Consider the following 20,348-nt stretch of genomic DNA (forward strand, 5'->3'; position numbering starts at 1 on the left):
TGCATGACGCCTTTATGAGTCTACTAACGGGCTTTGAGGTACGTAAAATGATATACCTTTGTGATGGTGCCACGCATTTTTAGGTGTGCTCGGTGTAGATAGTAGCCCCTGAGACTCTGGTTGTCACCGAGAACGGTGGCAAATAGAGGATCGTAGTCCTAGGTAATAACCATACCGCCTTTATGTGCAGGTGGTGGAAGCTCCAGTGGCTAGCCGGACTCATGAGTTTGCCGAACTAAAGCGGCAACTAGATGCGGCGGATGCCGACATCGAGCTTGTTAACAAGCGGCTTGATGAGGCACAGGGTAAGTGATATTTTTTGGTAAATGTCACATAGTAAGAGCAGCGTGATGCCAATATCTTTAATATGTTGTGACTCCAGATGGAGCTGCCACTATGGAGACCCTTCGGGTGGAACTTGCCCAAGCCAAAGAACAAGCAAGGAGTAGTAATGCGGCTGCTTTGAAGGCGGCCGAAGAGTTAAGAGCCGAGAAGGCCGCGCATTGCGAGAGCAAAGAGAAAATGGCCAAGATGGCTATAGAGTTACAATATACTGCCGACCGTTGTCAGGTCCTTGACGAAGAAAACCGAACGAAGGCGACGGACCTCAAAAAGGCCACGATGGCGACCAAAGACACCCACTCTGCCATGAGAGCAAAGAAGGAGGAGCTGCATGAAGCCAGTGATATTGTGGTTGGGAAGCCCTTTTTGCTGCGGAGGAAGTTCGGAGATCCGCGGTACACTCCTCTGGATCGGTTGTGGAGTTCGGCGGACGCATATCTGGATTTGACGGCGAGTGCTGTCGATGCGGCCGAATGCTTCTGAGATCAAACAGATCGTGAGGTGGACAAGCTATTCTGGTCACAGTTTAACATTCCAGAGCATCTGCTTCCGCTAACTGATCAGCTTGCCGAATGGGCCGAACTCAATAGATTGTCCGGACTTGCCATGAGGTCCGTCGTAGATCATCTGTGGTCGGAAAAACTGAAGCCGAACAGCTATTTCAGCTTAGTGCAGCAGTTCCTTGGTGTGGTGCCGCACATCAATGCGATGAAGAGGTCGGTGTGCATAGAAGGCTCGCGAATGGCTTTTGCCCATGTCAAAGCATACTGGGCGGAAATGGATGCTACCACTGTTGCGGCGCAAGGTTTGGCCATAGGCCGAGTGGCTGCCGAGCACTATTTTGAAGAAGTTCTTGAGGGTGCTCGTTTGATAGAGGCCCAGTGCTCGAAGAATATTATGTTTGAGTGACATGTATTCCCATTGTAAAAACAATGTTTTATTAATTTTATCAAGGCTGTATTTATACTTTTGCCCGAAAGTATTGGGATGCCTCCTATGCGGCCGTTTTATTTATACATGTGTATAACCTGAAAGATTGCAGTCGTCGGCTTCAGCCCCCACGCATATAATGCGGGGGTGTTTGCAGAAGACGCGTATTCACACTTAATCCAATGTCTTGGTCCTACTAAGGAGGTGAGAGCGCAGCGAACTAGGCAACCGGACTATAATGCTTTAGCACTTTCACTTAGCCATAGGAGTTTGACAGTGGGGCTACTATATAGCCCCTGGTGGCACCGCACTCACCCGAGTTCGGGGTGCGTACATGCCCAGTCGGGAAACGGCCCTTCGTTAAGGCGGAGGAATTCTAGGATTCCGATAGGTCATCGAGTGGTTGACCAGTCTCGCGCTATATCATGACAGTCAGTTTTCGGCTTTCTCTACTGAGGTGTTCGTCCGGATGAACCAGGGCACAATCGCAGTAGTTCTCTTGGTGCCGTCTTAGCCGATAGAGCGGAACATAAGGCAGCAAAACACAGGAGCCGGGCAAACCCAACATTTGACCCAAGACATGATCCAGAGCCGATGCATATAAGGCCAAACTCGCGACGCCGAACACTCCCTAAGGTATTCAGTCTTTATGGTGTAAACCGGGCCTAAATAATACCCTTTGTAAGGAGCCCCTAATGTCCAGGTACGTGCATTGTTCTGACGTGGCCTCATGCCAAGACGTCAACATCCTTCTCAATTGTACTGAGAATCCGAGGGATGTGTATCAACAAGAGACAGTAAAAAAGGTTAACGCAGGGTCTTAATCTAAAAAGAATCCTTGGAATGGGTCCCTGCTGCACGTCTGCGCCTGTGTCTCTATGTGTCGTATCCTGGATGGGTGTAGCACGATTGTCATCTGTAAAAGAGAGGAACTTAGGTGAAAAGTTGTCATGCAAAAAGGTGGGTTTAAAGAAACCATCTACGGTTAAAGATGAGTCAAAATTGCCACTTGTCTGCGTGCGTTGAGCCCCTTGTATTTGTAATAGGGGTGCGGCCATCAAACCTGTATACATTTCCTATAGCTGCGCCGGACTCGTCTAACCGTGCCCGTGGTCTTGACGACCTATCGAATGCTTTAGTTGGTGAGGTCGTTTTAGTGTGCGGCTGCAAAGGCAGCCGCACTCTCTTCGGCCCGCAGAGATCGCTCAATATTTCCATTTACTGTAATGATTCCATGTGGACCGGGCATCTTAAGTGTGAGGGAAGCGTAGTGCGGTATTTCATTAAAGCTAGCGAAAGCTTCGCGTCCAAGTAGTGCTTGATAGCCACCTTGGAACGGAGCAATGTGGAAGGTTAAATTTTCGCTACAGAAGTTATCGAGGAAGCCGAATATAACCTCTAGTAGCAGGGAGCCCGTGCAATGAGCCCCTGGGCCTGGCGTTACTCCTCTAAAGGTAGTGTTGTTGTGGCGAATTTTCGTTGGGTCGATCCCCATTTTGCGAATTGTGTCCTGATATATCAGGTTTAAGCTGCTGCCGCCATCCATCAGGACTCGTGTGAAGTGGTATCCGTCAATTATTGGATCTAATACCAAGGCAGCCCACCCTGCGTTCCGGATACTTGCTGAGTAATCCTGATGGTCGAAGGTGATCGGTTGAGACGGCCAATGGCAGAACTCCGTGGTGATAGGACCTTGGGCATGTTTGACTGGGAGTGCCGCTTTGGTTCTCCCTTTTATCACGTGTAGCACGTTTACTGTTTTGACTTCTGGTGGAAATTTATTCTGTTCCCCAGTGTTTTTCTTGCGAGGCTCATCCTCATCTTCGCTTGGTGTATTCCGCCCCTTATGTTCGGCATTGAGCTTGTCGGACTGCTTGAAGACCCAACATTCTCTATGGGTATGATTTGCAGGTTTATCGGGGGTGCTATGGATGTGACGTATTTGGTCCAGAATTTTGTTTAAGCTGGATAGTTCATCTCTGGCGCCTTTAGAGGGCGGCTTTTGCTGACCTGGCCGAGAGCTTCTGAACCCGGCGTTTACCGCCGTGCTCTTCGGGCTGTCTTCTTTATTCCGGCGCTTATTATTTTTGCTGCGTTGTGATTTCCCATTTCCATCTCTAACTTTGAATGTACATGGGTCGCTGGTGCTGCATCGGGCTAGCCCGTTGTCCTCGCCCGCGCAAAAGTGGGTCATGAGGCTTGTTAATGTTGCCATTGTTCTCGGCTTTTCTTGGCCGAGGTGCCTGGCAAGCCATTCATCTCGGATGCTGTGCTTAAAGGCTGCCAAGGCCTCGGTGTCCGGACAATTGACTATTTGGTTCTTTTTGGTAAGAAACCTGTTCCAAAGCTTTCAGGATGACTCTCCGGGCTGTTGAGTTATATGACTTAGATCGTCTGCATCCGGTGGTCGGACATATGTCCCTTGAAAATTTGCCCGAAAGGCGTCTTCGAGCTCTTCCCAGCTTCCAATGGAGCTTTCGGGGAGGCCTTTAAGCCAGTGCCGAGCTGGCCCTTTGAGCTTGAGGGGTAAGTACTTGATGGCGTGGAGATCATCCCCTCGAGCCATATAGATATGGAGGATATAGTACTCAATCCAGACCCCAGGGTCTGTTGTTCCGTCGTATGCCTCTATGTTTACGGGTTTGAATCCCTCTGGAAATTCATGGTCCAGCACCTCATCGGTGAAACATAGGGGGTGTGCGGCACCCCTGTATCTAGGTGTACCATGGTATTTGGATGTTTTTTGTATTGCGTCATATGCTGGAGCGCGCTTGCGTGGTGCATAGATGGATCTGGTTGCGCCGTCCTTTTGATGCGAGCCTTCGCGTGGGTCGCGCATTGGCTTATGTGTGGCGTTGTTCGCCACTTTATGTTGGCCGTGAGGTCGTCTATCCGGCTGGATGGCCATTTTAATTTTTGGTTGCGGGGGATCTAAGGCCTCCTCATCGAATTCAGGTAGCAACTTCCGCTTCGGGTAGCTCTTGGTGTGGCGATTACTGTCGTACTTCGCTGCTGTGTTGAGTACTTCACTCCATTTTATTTTAAGTGTGTCTTGTGTAGCCTTGAGCCTTTGCTTCTATTTTTCAGACTCCTCGCCGTGGCAACAAGCCTTTGGTGGGCATTACGTTGCTCCTGGCGCCTGTCCGGTGTGATGTCGTCCGGACTATTATCTTCGACGGGGTTGGGTTGTTCGGCTTGATTTTCTGTGTTACCGTGGTCGGGCAATGGTTCACCCTGCTCCAACGCTGGGTCTATGTGATCGTTATTTCTGCCGGGGCAGGATTTGGGGCGGCGTTTATGCCGCTGCTTTGACTGCTGCTCGAGGGAACCACCCATCGCTGCGTCCTTCCGTTCCTCGTCGTTATTTTCTTTGGGTGTGTCCACCATGTATACGTCATGGGATGAAGTGGGCGTCCAGTGCCTTGTGAGCAGTGGTTCTTCTTCGACTCCTGCATCGTCGTCCATACTGTCGATGTCTTTGGAGTCGAAGTCGAGCATGTTGGTTAAGTCATTGACAGTGGCTACTAAGTGGGTGGTGGGTGGGAGGCGAATTTCTTCGCCATCCGCATCCCAATCCTGTCGGACATAGTTCGACCAGGATTCTCCTAACAAGGAGAGAGACCTTAATGAGTTCAGTATATCGCCGAAGGGCGAGTGCTGAAATATATCCGTGGAGGTGAACTCCATGATCGGCGCCCAGTTGGATTTGACAGGCACGGGCGTAGGCGGTTCGGAGTCCGTGGCCGGAGAAGGATCCAGCAGTTTGCCAACACGGCTCTCGTGAAGGGTAAGGTCGATATTCGGCTCGATCGCTGCTGAGGGTACGGCCTCCATGAAGGGGTCCATCCACCCGTCCATGGATGGCGCAACTGGCTCCGAACTGAGGCTCGGAGCGGCTACCGGTGCGATCTCCTGAATACGGTCCGATGATAGAGCTAAATCATACTCATCGTGACCGCGCGGCGCACAAGGTAGGGGCTCGAATCCGTCGAAGATCAAGTCTCCGCGGATGTCGGCCGTGTAGTTTAAGCTTCCAAACCTGACCTGGTGGCCAGGGGCGTAACTTTCGATCTTCTCCAGATGGCCAAGTGAGTTGGCCCGCAGTGCGAAGCCGCCGAACACAAAGATCTGTCCAGGAAGAAAAGTCTCACCCTGGACTGCGTCGCTATCGATGATCGTAGGAGCCATCAAGCCTAACGGCGATGACACAGAGGAACTCTCAATGAAAGCACCAATGTCGGTGTCAAAACCGGCGGATCTCGGGTAGGGGGTCCTGAACTGTGCGTCTAAGGCGGATGGTAACAGGAGGCAGGGAACACGATGTTTTACCCAGGTTCGGGCCCTCTTGATGGAGGTAAAACCCTACGTCCTGCTTGATTTATTCTTGATGATATGGGTATTACAAGAGTTGATCTACCACGAGATCGGAGAGGCTAAACCCTAGAAGCTAGCCTATGGTATGATTGTCTGTTGTCCTACGGACTAAAACCCTCCGGTTTATATAGACACTGGAAAGGGCTAGGGTTACACAAGGTCGGTTACAAAGGAGGAGATATCCATATCCGTACTGCCTAGCTTGCCTTCCACGCCAAGTAGAGTCCCATCCGGACACGAGACGAAGTCTTCAATCTTGTATCTTCATAGTCCAACAGTCCGGCCAAAGGATATAATCCGGCTGTCCGCAGACCCCCTAATCCAGGACTCCCTCACTTATGTTCAACCCAAATATAGGGCGGATATGGAGCTGCCAGGGCATGCATGGGCGCGTCCGACACGTCAGCTTGGCCCAACCCGACCCCACTCCGTCACCACAAATATCTCCAATTCAAAAACCCTACCTCACTCAGTCTCCTCTTCTCCTCCTCCGATTTCTCCGATTCGATCTAGTCCGACAATTCTGGCGACCAAGTCGAGCTTCGACAGTCGCTCTGACTCCAACCTCGACATTGACGAGGTGCTGGCCCTCTGCATTGCCCTTGAGAGGTTCAAGGTGGACACAGGTGTGATGTGGCTAGACTGCATCTGTATTTCCCCAAAGAGGAAGGGATGATGCAGCACAGCAATGGTAAGTATTTACCTTAGTTGTGAAATCAAGGTATCAATCCAATAGGAGAACCAAGCAACACTATGTAAATGGTACCTGCACACAAAGAACAAATACTTGCAACCCGACACGTAAGAGGGGTTGTCAGTCCCTCCTCGGGAAAAAGAAAGAATGGTTTGTATGAGTATGGATCAATAGATCTCGTTAAAACACAAAATAAAATAAGTAAGGAAAAAGTGTAGCAAGGTATTTTTGGTTTTTTGGAATAATAGATCTGAAAATAAAAGAGGCAAAAAATAGATCAGAAAGCAGATATGATAAAAGTTAGACCCGGGGGCTGTAGATTTCACTAGTAGCTTCTCTCGAGAAAATAGCACACGGTGGGTAAACAAATTACTGTTGGGCAATTGATAGAAGAGCAAATAATTATAACGATATTCAGGCAATGATCAATATATAAGCATCAAGTCCAAGATTAGTAGACCGAAACAATTCTGCATCTACTACTATTACTCCACGCACCGACCGCTATCCAGCTTGCATCTAGTGTATTAAGTTCATGGAGAAATAGAGTAATTTAATAAGAACGGTGACATGATGTAGACAAGATCTATTCATGTAGGAGTAGCTCCCATCTTTTTATCTTTAATAGCAACGATACATGCGTGCCTTGCTGCCCCTTCTGTCACTGGGAGAGGACACCAAGAGATCAAACCCATCACAAAGCACCTCTTCCCATTGCAAGAAAAATCAATCTAGTTAGCCTAACTAAACCAAAGATTCAGAGAAGAAATACGAGGCTATAAAAAATCATGCATATAAGATACCAAAGAAGACTCAAATAACTTTCATGGATAAAAATATGATCATAAACTCGAACTTTATTGGATCCCAACAAACACACCGCAAAAAGGCATTACATCAAATAGATCTCCAAGAGACCACTGTATTGAGAATCAAAGAGAGAGAAGAAGACATCTAGCTACTGCCTACGGACTCGTAGGTCTATGGTGGACTATTCATGCATCATCGGAGAGGCACCAATGAGGATGATGAACCCCTCCGTGATGGTATTAGAATGGATCCCATGGTTCTGGAATTTGTGGTGGCTGGAATTGTTTTTTCGTCGACTCCCCTAGGGTTTCTGGAATATTTGGGAATTTATAGGGCGAAGAGGCGATGCAGGAGACCCCCATGGGCCCCACAACCCACCAGGGCGCGCGTGGGCTCCTGGGTGTGCCCTGGTGTATTGTGGTCCCCACGGGACTCCTTCTAGGTGCTTTCTTGGCCCCCGAAGGTGTCTTCTGGTCCAAAAAAACTCCAAAAAGTTTTGCTGCGTATGAACTCCATTTGGTACTTATATTCTGCGAAGTAAAAAACAAGGAAAAAACAACAACTGGCACTGGGCACTATGTCAATAGGTTAGTCCCAAAAATGATGTAAAGTTGCTATAAAATGAATATAAAACATCTAAGATTGATAATATAACAGCATGGAACAAGCAAAAATTATAGATATGTTGGAGACATATCAGCATCCCCAAGCTTAATTCCTACTCGTGCTCGAGTAGGTAAATGATAAAAACAGAATTTTTGATGTGGATTGCTGCCTAACATGTCCATCACATATTCTTTTCTTTTGTAGCATGGACATTTGGACTTTTAGATGGTTCAAAGCAATAGTCTATATTTGACATGAAGACTTCAATACTCAAGCATATCAGCAAGCAACCATGTCTTTCAAAATATAAACACTAAATAAAGTTATCCCTAGCCCATCATGCTCAATCATTCCTCCATTCACGAAACACACTTGCATATTAACTACATCCAATGCTCAAGTATGAACATAGTGATCCCTAGTTGGTGTTTTATACGAGAAGATGGAGACTCAAATAAAAATAAAAACTGCATAAAAGTAAATAGATAGGCCCTTCGCAGAGGGAAGCAAAGATTTGTAGAGGTGCCAGAGCTCGAAACAAAAAATTGAGAGATAAAATTTTTTGAGAGGCATACTTTTCCTGTCAATGAAAACGACCGAGTAGTTCCCAATACTTTCCATGCTAGATACATCATAGGTGGTTCCCAAACATAAAATAAAGTTTATTCCTTTTTCCACCATTATTTCACATTCCACGGCTAGCCGTGTCCACGGGTACCGTCCATACCAACACTTTCCAAGGAATTTATTATTTGACAATGTGAAGTAAATTTCTTTTTTCATTTCGGGCTTGGGCATCCCTATTACCGTCGTACTCTCATGCAATGACATGTGAATAAACACTCATCATGAGAATAACACATCTAGCATGAAAAAATATTGGCCACCCCCTACCGCTTCATGAGCGGTACGGGCACACAAAAAGGAAAATTGATACGTCCATTTTGCATCATGTTTTCCTACTGTTATTTATGATATTTTTATGCATAATAATGCTTTTTGGAGTAATTATAATGCCTTTTCTCTAATAATATGCAAGGTACACACAAAGAGGGAGAATTCCGGTAGCTGGAAATCTCGACCTGGAAAAGCTATGTCAGGCTACCTATTCTACACAACTCCAAGCAAGCTGAAACTTTACGGAGAATTTTTATGGAATATATGAGGAATATTGGAGCCATAAGTACCAGAGGGGGCCACCCTGGTGAGCACAAGACACCAGGGCGCACCTAGGCCCCTAGGCGCGCCCTAGTGGGTTGTGCTCACCCAGGCCCACCTTCGGTGCCCATCTTCTGGTATATAAGTCTCGACGCGGAACTACGGCAGGAGCACTTTTGCCCTCCAGCGGAGCGATTCCACCGTGGGAACTTCCCTCTTGGAGGGGGAAATCATCGTCGTCATCATCATCACCAACAACTCTCCCATCTTGGGGAGGGCAATCTCCATCAACATCTTCAACAGCACCATCTCATATCAATCCCTAGTTCATCTCTTGTGTTCAATCTTGTTACCAGAACTATAGGTTGGTGCTTATGGGTGACTAGTCGTGTTGATTACATCTTGTAGTTGTTTACTATATGGTTTATTTGGTGGAAGATTATATGTTCAGATCCAATATGATATTTAATACCCCTCTAATCTTGAGCGTGATTATCATTTGTGAGTAGTTACTTTTGTTCTTGAGGTCACGGGAGAAATCTTGTTGCAAGTAATCATGTGAACTTGATATGTATTCAATATTTTGATAGTATGTATGTTGTGATTCCCTTAGTGGTGCCATGTGAACGTTGACTACATGACACTTCACCATATTTGGGCCTGAGGGAATGCATTGTGGAGTATTTATTAGATGATGGGTTGTGAGAGTGACATAAGCTTAAACCCTAGTTTATGCGCTATTCTGTAAGGGACCAATTGGATCCAAAAGTTTAATGATATGGTTAGAACTTATTCTTAATACTTTTCTCATAGTTGCGGATTCTTGCGAGAGGGTTAATCCTAAGTAGGAGGTTTGTTCAAGTAAGAACATCACCTAAGCACCGGTCCACCCACATATCAAATTATCAAAGTAGCGAACACGAATCGAATCAACATGGTGAAAATGACTAGATGAAATTCCCGTGTACCCTCAAGAACGCTTTGCCTATTATAAGAGACTGTTTTGGCATGTCCTTTGCCTCAAAAGGATTGGGCTACCTTCCTGCACTTTTGCTACTATTATCGTTACTTGCTCGCTACAAATTATCTTTCTATCAAACTACTCTGTTACTTACAATTTCAGCACTTGCAGACATTACCTTGCTGAAAACCACTTGTCATTTTGTTCTGCTCCTTGCTGGGTTCAACACTCTTACTTATAGAAAAGAGCTACAATTGATCCCATATGCTTGTCGATCATCAAGGCTATTTTCTGGCGCCATTGTCGGGGAGTGAGGCGCTCTTGGTAAGTGGAAATTGGTAAGGAAACATTTATGTAGTGTGCTAAAATTTACTGTCACTTGTTACTATGGAAAACAATCCTTTGAGGGGTTTGTTTGGGGTATCTTCACCTCGGCCGGAACCAAAATTAGCGACCCCTCAACCTACTGCACCTACTGAAAATATTGAATATGAAACTCCTTCGGGTATGATAGAACAACTGCTAGCTAATCCTTATGCAGGAGATGGAACCGAACATCCTGATATGCACTAGATATATGTAGAACAAATTTGTGGATTGTTTAAGCTTGCAGGTTTACCTAGAGATGAAGTTAAGAAGAAGGTTTTCCCTTTATCTTGAAGGGAAAAGCATTGGCATGGTATAGGCTATGCGATGATATTGGATCTTGGAATTGGAATTGATTGAAATTGGAGTTCCACCAAAAAAATTATCCCATGCATCTAGTTCATCGTGATCGGAATTACATATATAATTTTTGGCCTCGTGAAGGAGAAAGTATCACTCTAGCTTGGGGAGGCTTATGTCAATGTTATATGCATGCCCCAATCATGATCTCTCAAGAGAAATTATTATCCAGAATTTTTATGCTCGGCTTTCTCATGATGATCGATCCATGCTTGATACTTCTTGTGCTGGTTCTTTTATAAAGAAGACTATTGAATTACGGTGGGATCTTTTGGAAAGAATTAAACTCAACTCTGAAGATTGGAAACTTGATGAAGGTAAAGAGTCATGTATTAATCTTAAGTATGATTGTGTTAAATCTTTTATGAATACCGGTGCTTTTCAAAAGTTTAGCACTAAATATGGACTTGACTCTGAGATAGCAGCCTCCTTTTGTGTATCATTTTTACTCATGTTGATCTCCCTAAAGAGAAGTGGTTTAAATATCACCCACCTATTAAAGAAGCGACTAAAGAACCGGTACTAGCTAAAGAGGACACTATACTTTATAATGTTGACCCAGTTGTTCCTACTGCTTATATTGACAAACCACCTTTCCCTGTTAGGATAAAGGAATATGCTAAAGTTTCAATTGTGGTCAACAAAAGTTATATTAGAACACCTAAACCTGATGAACAAATTAAAGTAGAATCTAGTGTTGCTATGGTTAAGGATCTCTTGGAAGAAAATGTAGACGGGCATGTTATTTACTTCTGTGAAAAAGCTGCTATAATTGCCAAACCTGATAAAAAGGATAAACATAGACCTCTTATTGGCATGCCCATGGTCTCAGCTAATATAGGAGATCACTGTTATCATGATTTATGTGACATGGGTGCTAGCGTGACTGCTATTCCTTATTCATTATATCAAGAAATTATGAATGGCATAGCACCCGCAGAGATAGAAGACATAGATGATAGTATTAAACTTGCTAATAGAAATACTATATCACCAATTGGGATTGTTAGAGATGTTGAAGTCTTGTGTAGGAAAATAAAATACCCTACTGACTTTATTGTTCTTGGTTCCCCACAAGATGACTTTTGTCCCATTATCTTTAGTAGACCTTTCTTGAACACCGTTAATGCTAAAATAGACTGTGAGAAACAAACTGTCGGTGTTAGTTTTGGTGATGAGTCTCACGAGTTTAATTTTTCTAAGTTTAGTGGAAAGCTTCATGAAAATGAATTTCCTGGTAAGGATGAAATAATTGGTCTTTCTTATATAGATGTGCCTCCTACTGATCCTCTAGAACAATATTTTAGAAGTTTTTAGAGGTGGCACATGCAAATTTACTTAGGGTGGCAGGGTAATACCGCATATAGGTAGGTATGGTGGACTCATCTGGAATAACTTTTGGGTTCAAAGATTTTGATGTACAAGTAGAATTCCCACTTAGTACAGGCGAAGACTAGCAATTAGATTGAGAAGCGGCCAGCTAGAGAGCAACAACGATCATGAACATGCATTATGCATAAGTAACATTGGACACTAGCATGAGTAGGATATGAACACCATGAACATAAATATCATAGAGGCTATGTTGGTTTTGATTCAACTACATGTATGAACATGTGCCAAGTCAAGCCACTCGAACGTTCAGAGGAGGATACCATATCATCATACTACATCAGAATCATTTTAACGCAATGTTGATATCCAAGATAAATCATTATCCACTCCTAGCTACATATGCATGGCACGAGAAACTATAATCTCTAATTATCATTCCAATCATGTTTAATCATAATGGGTCAAATCATGGATACTAGGTTAAACATATTTACACAAACAAAACAAGTTGATTTCATACCAGTTTCTCTCTGCCATGGCCAGTTCATCGAATATCGTCATTATTGCCTTTCACTTGCATGACTGAATGATGTGAAAATAATAATAGTGCAAGAGTGCCATGGACTAAGCTGGAATCTACAAACATTTTATTCAACAGGAAAAGACAAGGTAAATGGGCTCTTTGTTAGATCAACAATTATTCATATGAGAGCCACTCAACATTTTCATCGTGGTATTCTCCTCGGTGTGACTCAAATAAAAAGAAAAGAAATTCAGAGAAACATACTAAAATATTTTTGGAGTTTTTGGTTTTCTTAAACAAGCAAATAAAAGGGAAAAGCAAAAATGAGAAAACTTTTTACACGGGAAAGCTACCAACAAGCAAAAGAAGAACAAGGAAATATTTTTTGGTTTTCCTTTTTAATGTTACAGCTAAGCATGCATAGAAAGTAAACTAACTACAACTAATTTTTTCTGGTTTTTCAAAGTTTTTCAAACACACAAGAAGAAAGCAAGAAAAATAAATTTAAACATTGATGATAAAATGAAAAAGTGTGAACAATGACAGATTAAATAAGTGAACATGAATGTAATGTCGGTGAGAAACACGCACTCCCCCAAGCTTAGGCTTTTGGCCTAACTTGGTAGTCGATCAATAGCGGATAGTAGTTGGCATGGTAGCTCACGGAGGCTCTCGGTGTGGATGCTTCAGCTTGCCGTGCTGCCTCCACTGCTGTGTTGTGAGCTCGAGCCTTGCTCTCAAGAACAAAATATCTTCCTTTGCTATGATAGTCAAAAAGAGCAGGTGCAGGAAAATATGTGTGCACAATAGATTTTTGGTTAAACAATAGATTGTAAGTGAAGTTATCAATTTTTCCTTTAAGGATCTTATGATCTTTTAAGGTGTCAAAGTCCAAATACTCTGTGGGTAGGATAGGATTAAAGGGCAAAGGTGCAACACCCATCCCTCGTGCTAAACGCGTGACATAAATTCCACCATGGAACCAGCCGCTGTTAGCGTTATGCTGAAGTCTGCATGCAACAATCGCTCCAAGGTTATAACTCCTTTCACCGGTGAGAGCGATGCGTATGAGGCTCAAGTCTGGAGCACAAAGTGTACTGCAATCTTGCTTGCCTATTACGCATTTCCCGTTAAATAATGAGAAGTACTGAATTGCGGGAAAAGGAATGCTCTTTATTCTACCTTGTGTCACTCCCCTCGTCTCATCGCAACAAAGACTAGTTAAGAATGATTGGTACTCAGCCTGTGGCGGTTCGTCAAGCGAACCCCGGAATGGGAGTTTGCAGTGGTAAGCAAAATTCTCTAGTGAGATGGTAAATGGATTATCATAAAGCATAAACAACACCCTAGACTCACGAGGATGGAATTTAAATCCTTTGACAAATGATTCAGTAAGAATCTAGCATTGTTCGCACTTATCTGAAATGTAGGGACTGAGACCGGCGTTGTGAACATATTGCTCAAATTCCTCCTTAATGCCCACACGCACCATATACTCATCGCTTGGCCATAAGCATGTTTTGGTGGCGGCATCTCGTGTGGAACTTTCACTTGGTTCGACATGAGAGCGGCGAGCAGAACTGTCACTAGAAGACGCCCCCGAGGATCTCCTCCTCGAAGAACTCTTTCCAAATAGGTTCATCATGTTTGCGTACAATTTTCTGAAAATTTTTGGGTGACAAAAATTTGTCATCAAAACTTTATTAGATTGATATCAACTACTCATAGGGATACATAGAGCCCATAGCAAGCATTCAAACTACTTAGAACTCTAAGAATTCAATATGCAAGCTCATCTATAGCAGCACCAAGAGTAGCTAATTATTCAAACGTAAACCACTAAAACAAAAACTAATTGGACAAACGGTGGAGTCACATACCAAGCAACAATCCCCCGAAACAGTTTCAGAAATGGAGCTTCGAGCAAAGAGATCAAAATCCGCGGGTTTGAGAGCAAGAACACGGGAGAGAGAGCAATGGAGATTTTTTCTGGAGGTAAGTGATGATGTGGTATATAGAGATAAGTGAAGGGGCCCATGTGGGGATCACAACCCACCAGGGCGCGCCTGGGGGTCATGGCGCACCCATGTGGGTTGTGCCCACCTGGTGCACCTCCCTCTGATATTATTTGCACCAGAAATTCAGAAATATTTAGAAAAAATCATATTAAATTTTCAGGACATGCTGAGAACTTTTATTTTTGGGTCATTTTTTATTGCACGGAGAATTCAGAAAACAGACAAAACATGGCATTTTTGTTTATTTAAGTAATAAAACAAAAAACAGAAAGTAGGGACAGAAGGTAGTCCTTACTAAATTCATCAACTTCATACCGCTCAAAAATGATCCATTAATAAGGTTGATCAGGTCTTATTAACAATCGCTTTCGATTAGCATGAAACCGAAGAACTTTCGTGAATCACTAAGTTACCTCAATGGGGATATGAATGTCCCCAACAATAAGCATTTTGTATTTCTTTTTCACAGTAGGTAGAGGTATTTGAAAACTTCCAATAGTGATTGTCGAAGATTTTTCAATAACATTAATACCATTCACTTGGAATTGTTTCTTCAGAAAGTGCACCGTATGCTCATTACCATTGATATGAAAAGTGACCTTGCTTTTATTGCAATCAATAACAGCCCGTATAGTATTCAAGAAGGGTCTACTAAGGATAATCGACATGTTGTCATCCTCGGGCATCTCAAATATAACAAAGTCAGTCAAAATAGTAACATTAGCAACAACAACGGGCACATCCTCACCGATAGGTATGGCAGTTGATTTATCAGCCATTTGCAAAGATATTTCAGTAGGTGTGAGCTTTGCAAATCAAGTCTTTTATATAAAGAGAAAGGCATAACACTAACACCAGCTCCTAAATCACACAAAGTAGTTTTCACATAATTATTTTTGATGGAGCAAGGTATAGTTGGTATTCTCGGATCTCCAAGTTTTTTAGGTACTCCATCTTTAAAAGTATAATTAGCAAGCATAGTGGAGATTTCAGCTTCCGGTATTTTTCTTTTATTGGTGATGATGTCTTTCATATACTTTGCATAAGGAGGCATTTTCAAGAAATCAGTCAAGCGAGTACGCAAAAAGACTGGCCTCAGCATTTCAGCAAAGTGTTCAAATTCTTCATCATCATTCTTTTTAGTTGACTTGGGTCGAAAAGGCATAGGTTTTTGGACACATGGTTCTCTTTCTTTACCGTGTTTTCTAGCAACAAAGTATCTTTTGTCATACCTTTTATTCTTAGGTTGTGGGTTATCAAGATCAACAGGTGGTTCTATCTCAACATCATTGTCTGGTTCTTTATTATTTGGTTGAAAGTCTTCATGAACATCAGCATTATCTTTTCCATTATCACTAGGTGAATGTTCATTACCAGACTGAGTTTCGGCATCAGAGATAGGAGTTTCATTATCATTATCAGGAGGTTTTTCTATTTCAGGTTCACTAGAAGCATGCAAAGTCCTATCATTTTTATTTTTCTTTTTCTTTCTAGAAGAACTAGGTGCACTAGTTTTAGCTCTTTGTGAATCATGTTCAATTCTTTTTGGGTGTCCCTCAGGATAAAGTGGTTCCTGAGTCATTTTACCTCCTCTAGTTGCAACTCTGTCGGGGGAAATGACACCTATGGGATCACTAGGATCCCTTTTTGCTACGGTTGGCGGGCGCGAGGTTGTGCAAAGAGAGGGTCTAGAAGTCGGCACGAGGATCGTTTACCCAGGTTCAGGCCGCGAGGATGCGTAATACCCTAGTCCTGCTTTGGTGTATATTTGAGTGTTCTTGAGTCCTTGAACTAGCTAAGATGCGTGCGTCGTCCAAAAAATTTGAATCCTTCTCCAGTACACCTCGGGCCTCCTTTTATAGTCAAAAGGGGTTGCCACAGTGGCACACAGGAGGTGGAAAGGTATACAGTAATCGAGTCTATCTCCTGGCACCGTAGGACAAACGCATTTAATGTGCTGCCGACGTGCCCTTCTTTCTTTATCAGGGACGACAAGGAAGCTCGTCCCAGCTGTCGCCGCCTCGCCTAGCTTTGACACGCGTCTGAACTGACAAGGCGTGTAGTCCACGTTGGTTGGCTGCTGAGTTGGTGTGGTGGCTGAATCTTCACGAAGATCTGCATGCCACCATGCAGGTGCCTGTCAAGTCGGCCTAGAGGCCGCACATCGCCATGCAGGCGCCCGCCTAGCTGGTGGGCTGGCAGCTGCATGGGAACGGTGATGGAGTCTTGGCAGACGTGGGCCTGGCTGTGGCCTCGCAGATGTTTTCGGCAAGAGTCTTGTCGGGGCTGTCGAATGTGGGATTCCGGCAAACCCTTGAGGTTCGAACACTGGGGTGCGCGTGAAGTCTTTCCCTCCTACCGATCTACGCTCTAGCTCGCTAAGATCTTGTAGATGAACTCGACGAATGTAACACCCATGATGCGGCTATATCTCCCACGTGTTGGAGCACGACTTAGAGGCATAACCGCATTGTAGGCATGTTGCAAGAGGGGTAATCTTTACACATCCCATGTACTGAATAAGAAAGAGGTACAGAGTTGGCTTACAATCGCCACTTCACACAATACATAAATATAGCATTACATCATCCAGATACAATCAAGGTCTGACTACGGAACCAAAATAAAGACAACCCCAAATGCATAAGATCCCCGATCACCCCAACTGGGCTCCACTACTGATCGTCTGGAAAGGAAACGTAGTAACATCCTGAGTCCTCGTCGAACTCCCACTTGAGTTCAGTCACATCCCCTAGAATGGTATCATCGGCACCTGCATCTGGTTTTGGAAGTAAACTGTGAGTCACAGGGACTCAGCAATCTCACACCCTCGCGATCGAGACTATTTAAGCTTATGGGTAGGACAAGGTATGTGAGGTGGAGCTGCAGCAAGCACTAGCATATATGGTGGCTAACTTATGCAAAAGAGAGCGAGGAGAGAAGGCAAGGCACGGTCGAGAATCTATGATCAAGAAGTGATCCTAGAACTACTTACGTTCAAGCATAACACGAGGCTGTGTTCTCTTCCCGGACTCCGCCGAAAAGAGACCATCACGGCTACACACGCTGTTGATTCATTTTAATTAAATTAAGTTTCAGGTTCTCTACAATCGGACATTAACAAATTCCCATCTGCCCATAACCGCGGGCACGGCTTTTGAAAGTTCAAAACCTTGCAGGGGTGTACCAACTTAGCCCGTCACAAGCTCTCACGGTCAACGAAGGATATTCCTTCTTCCAAGACGACCCGATCAGACTCGGAATCCCGGTTACAAGACATTTTGACAATGGTAAAACAAGACCAGCAAATCCGCCCGATGTGCCGACAAATCCTGATAGGAATCGCACGTATCTTGTTCTCAGGGCACACCGGATAGGTCAAGCTACGAGTAAAACCAACCCTCGAGTTGCCTCGAGGTGGCCCCGCAGGCTGCCCGTTTCGGACCAACACTCAGAGGAGCACTGGCCCGGGGGGTTAAAATAAAGATGACCCTTGAGTCCGCAAAACCCAAGGGAAAAATGCTAGGTGGAAAATGGTAAAACCAAGGTTGGGCCTTGCTGGAGGAGTTTTATTCAAGGCGAACTGTCAAGGGGTTCCCATTATAACCCAACCGCGTAAGGAACGCAATATCAAGGAACATAACACCGGTATGACGGAAACTAGGGCGGCAAGAGTGGAACAAAACACCAGGCATAAGGCCGAGCCTTCCACCCTTTACCAAGTATATAGATGCATTAAAGTAAACCAGGTATAGTAATGATATCCCAACAATAATCATGTTTCAACAAGGAACAAACTCCAAATCTTCACCTGCAACTAGCAACACCATAAGAGGGGCTGAGCAAAGCGGTAACATAGCCAAACAACGGTTTGCTAGGACAAGGTAGGTTAGAGGCTTGACATGGCAATATGGGAGGCATGATAAATCATGTGGTAGGTATCACGGCATAGGCATAGCAATAGAGCGAGCAACTAGGAAGCAAAGATAGAAGTGATTTCGAGGGTATGGTCATCTTGCTTGCAAAGTTCTCCGAGTTGACGTAAGCTTGATCCTCGTAAGCATACTCAAAGGGTTCCTCGATAAAGTAATCGTCTCCTGGCTCTACCCAAATCAAGAACACAAGAAAAGGGAACCACGATCAACCACGGTGCAATGCGCAAGCAACATGGTGCAATACATGGGATGATATGCAGGATGTGATATGCAATGCATATGCATGCTTCAGAAGGGAAAGATTGAACCAGGCCTCAACTTGGCAAACCAAGTGCGCCGCTGGAAAGATGAGTTGATTTCTGTCGAAATCGATATAAAGATCACCGGAATCGGATGCACGGTTTGCAAATGGCAAGCAAAACAATAATGGCACTATTCTACGATTAACAGCACGATGCCATCCAGAATGCAACAAGAAATTAAGCTACTGCACTCTAACATAGCAACAAAGCACATGGCAGTGATCCACTCAAGATGCTTGACAAAAGATGAACACTGAGCTACGGCTAAAACACACGATAGCAGGCTCAAACAAGCATGGCAAAAGTGCAAAAGATATCAGGTTCACAGACTTAGTGACAATAACATGTCAGGATTTAACATCAGGAAGCAAAGTTTAGAGAAAGATAACAACATGCTACAGGAACATATCATGGCAAATCAAGGCATGGCATGAAACTACTCAAAGCATATAACAAAAGTCCCTTACTGACCATAAGCCAAAAATGATCAGAAGATATGATGGCACCCATGTAAACATAGCAAGTTTCGTTAACAGATTCAGACTTAGCAAAAAAACTGGACATGGAAAAAACAGAGTTACGTAGGCATGTTTGCGAGCTCGATGCACTCACCACAAGGCATTGCATGACAAACTAAGCATACACCCAGCAAGAAGACATGTTCAATAAGCTAACCATGGCAAGAACACTCTCATAGCATGCAACCTCGGCAAAATTGATTAACACATAAACAATCTGCCCGGAACATTTTATAGCAAAAGTAGAGCAAGATTGTGTCATGCTAGGGGACTCCATAATTGCAAACAAAGACATGGATGGATAGAACATAACAATATCTCAAAGTCATCCTTACTGAACATGCTCAAAAGAGGCATGGAACACTCTGTAGCAACATGAGTACATGGTATAAAAATAACATCAGGGAAATGACTTAGAAGAATTCTAAGTCCCTGAAAACAACAACATCACGAGAGCTACTTTGCATGCTTGTGCTAGTCACCACATTGATCAAAAAAATACATGGCATACACCCTTGTAAAATGGCATGGCATAGCCCAAAACACATGTTGGGCTCAAGTTCATAGGAGGCACACATTAATCATGGCAAAAATGACAAATGCTCATAATCTGATAAGAAACAGAAACTAACATTATATAGCACTCTTGCAACAGCATTTAGGGCATCGAGATAGACTCAAACAAGCATGGTGCAATGGAATGAAATGAAGAGCACATCCAGACTAACAATTTGATATATAACACGCACAAAACGGAGCTAAGGATGCAAAGTTATGATGCGATGAACATGCCATAAAAATAACCAGAAAAGGGACTTAGACGAAAAATCACCTCCGAAACAGATCTAGGGTTTCGGACGCGCTTTCCAGGATCACCGGAATCTTCACTGCGGTGGCCGGGACTCGCCGGGGAGGAGGGAGATGGCCGGGGTCGAGGAGGAGAGGTCGCCGGAGCGAGGGGGCGCCGGATCTGGCCGGCCCGTGGCCGGATCTGACCGGAGTCGAGGGCGAGCCGCGGGCGAGTGTCGCCGGTGCGGGCGGAGTAAGGAGGCGGTGGCGCGGCAGTGCTGGAGGCGGCGCGCGGCGGCTGGTGGCGGCGAACGGCACGGCAGCGGC

This window comes from Triticum dicoccoides, chromosome 6A, assembly GCF_002162155.2.
Source record: "Triticum dicoccoides isolate Atlit2015 ecotype Zavitan chromosome 6A, WEW_v2.0, whole genome shotgun sequence".
Taxonomy (NCBI): domain Eukaryota; kingdom Viridiplantae; phylum Streptophyta; class Magnoliopsida; order Poales; family Poaceae; genus Triticum; species Triticum dicoccoides.